Source organism: Palaemon carinicauda, chromosome 44, assembly GCF_036898095.1.
Source record: "Palaemon carinicauda isolate YSFRI2023 chromosome 44, ASM3689809v2, whole genome shotgun sequence".
In the NCBI taxonomy this organism is placed as follows: domain Eukaryota; kingdom Metazoa; phylum Arthropoda; class Malacostraca; order Decapoda; family Palaemonidae; genus Palaemon; species Palaemon carinicauda.
The window spans coordinates 51,614,556-51,617,055 of NC_090768.1; positions in this window are offsets into that span (position 1 = coordinate 51,614,556).

A 2,500-nucleotide genomic window follows, 5' to 3' on the forward strand; every position below is an offset into this window, starting at 1 on the left:
CCTTCGCCTATATCATGTATATCACAAGATTGGCTTTCAAAACGTTTTTTTTTTTTTTTTTTTTTTTTTTTTTTTTTTTTTTTTTTTACTAGAAAGGGCACTCGGTAGAGCGCATACCTTCGCCTATATCATGTTGTATATCATAAGATCGACAATTGAATTATGCACATTCTGGCACTAGTTTCATGCAAATCAGATAAAATTTGTCCACAATTTACCCAAACTGCCGTATATTAGTAAGGAAAGGGACAGGGTAGAAAGGGTTGAACCACAATAAGGTTCAAGGAACACAGAAATATGTAGAAAATCCAGCTTTTAGCTATGATATTCCTATTTTTTTTTCCTTCATTTATTTCTTCTTATCAGCCCAGACTTACTTATAGATGCCTTTCTTATCTTCTTATCAGCCCAGACTTACTTCCGGGTGCTCTTCTTATCTTACCAGCCCAGACTTACATCCGTGTGTCTTTCGTATCTTCTTAGCCCAGACTTACTTCTGGGTGTCCTTTTTATCTTACCAGCCCAGACTTATATTCGGGTGTCTTTTTTATCTTCTTATCAGGCCAGACTTACTTATAGATGCCTTTCTTATCTTCTTATCAGCCCAGACTTACTTATAGATGCCTTTCTTATCTTATCAGCCCAAACTTACTTCCGGGTGCTCTTCTTATCTTACCAGCCCAGACTTATATTCGGGTGTCTTTCTTATCTTCTTATCAGGCCAGACTTACTTCCGGGCTTCTGGGTGTCTTTCTTATCTTCTTATCAGCCCAGACTTACTTATGGATGTCTTTCTGATCAGCCCAGACTTACTTATGGATGTCTTTCTGATCAGCCCAGACTTACTTATGGATGTCTTTCTTATCTTCTTATCAGCCCAGACTTACTTCCGGGTGTCCTTATCTTCTCATCAGCCCGGACTTACTTCTGGGTGTCTTTCTTATCTTCTTATCAGCCCAGACTTACTTCCGGGTGTCCTTATCTTCTTATCAGCCCAGACTTACTTCTGGGTGTCTTTCTTATCTTCTTATCAGCCCAAACTTACTTCCGCGTGTTCTTCATATCTTACCAGCCCAGACTTACATCCGGGTGTCTTTCTTATCTTCTTAGCCCAGACTTACTTCCGGGTGTCTTTCTTATCTTCTTATCAGCCCAGACTTACATCCGGGTGTCTTTCTTATCTTCTTATCAGCTTAGACTTACTTTTGGGTGTCTTTCTTATCTTCTTATCAGCACAGACTTACATCCGGGTGTCTTTCTTATCTTCTTATCAGCCCAGACTTACTTATAGATGTCTTTCTTATCTTCTTATCAGCCCAGACTTACTTTCGGGTGTCTTTCTTATCTTCTTATCAGCCCAGACTTACATCTGGGTGTCTTTCTTATCTTCTTATCAGCCCAGACTTACTTATAGATGTCTTTCTTATCTTCTTATCAGCGCAGACTTACTTCCGGGTGTCTTTCTTATCTTCTTATCAGCCCAGACTTACTTATAGATGCCTTTTTATCTTCTTATCAGCGCAGACTTACTTCCGGGTGTCTTTCTTATCTTCTTATCAGCCCAGACTTACTTATAGATGTCTTTCTTATCTTCTTATCAGCGCAGACTTACTTCCGGGTGTCTTTCTTATCTTCTTATCAGCCCAGACTTCCTTCCGGGTGTCTTTCTTATCTTCTTATCAGCCCAGACTTACTTTCTTGTGTCTTTCTTATCAGTCCAGAATTACTAACTAGTGTTTTTCTTATCTTCTTATCAGCCCAGATTTACTTCCGGGTATCTTTTTTTATCTTCTTACCAACCCAGACTGACTTCCAGGTATTTTTCTTATCTTCTTATCAACCCAGACTTACTTCCGGGTGTCTTTCTTATCAGCCCAGAATTACTAACTGGTGTTTTTCTTATCTTCTTATCAGCCCAGACTTACTACCTTGTGTCTTTCTTATCTTATCAGAACAGACTTACTTCTGGGTGTCTTTCTTATCTTCTTATCAGCCCAGACTTACTTCTGGGTATCTTTTTATCTTCTTATCAACCCAGACTGACTTCCTTGTGTCTTTCTTATCAGCCCAGAATTACTTCCTGGTGTTTTTCTTATCTTTTTATCAGCCCAGACTTACTTCCGGGTATCTTTTTTATCTTCTTATCAGCCCAGACTTACTGATGGATGTCTGTCTTATTTTCTTATCAGCCCAGACTTACTTCCGGGTGTCCTACATCATAGCTCCAAATTACTCTCCAGGAAATATTTTCCCCGCGCTAAGCAACTTCTTCATCTTCTGCTATTTTTGGCAACCTAATAACGAAAAGTCATTATTAACCGACTGATGTGATGGTATGGCATGTGATTATGCCATTACCATCTCTAATCTCCCGTCTGTGGCCTTCACCCCGGTTTGGTTGATCAGGATTTTTTGGAATTAGGGAGGGGCTGAGGTAAGCGATTACTGTACTATTTTTTTTTTTTTTTTTTTTTTTTTTTTTTTTTTTTTTTTTTTACTG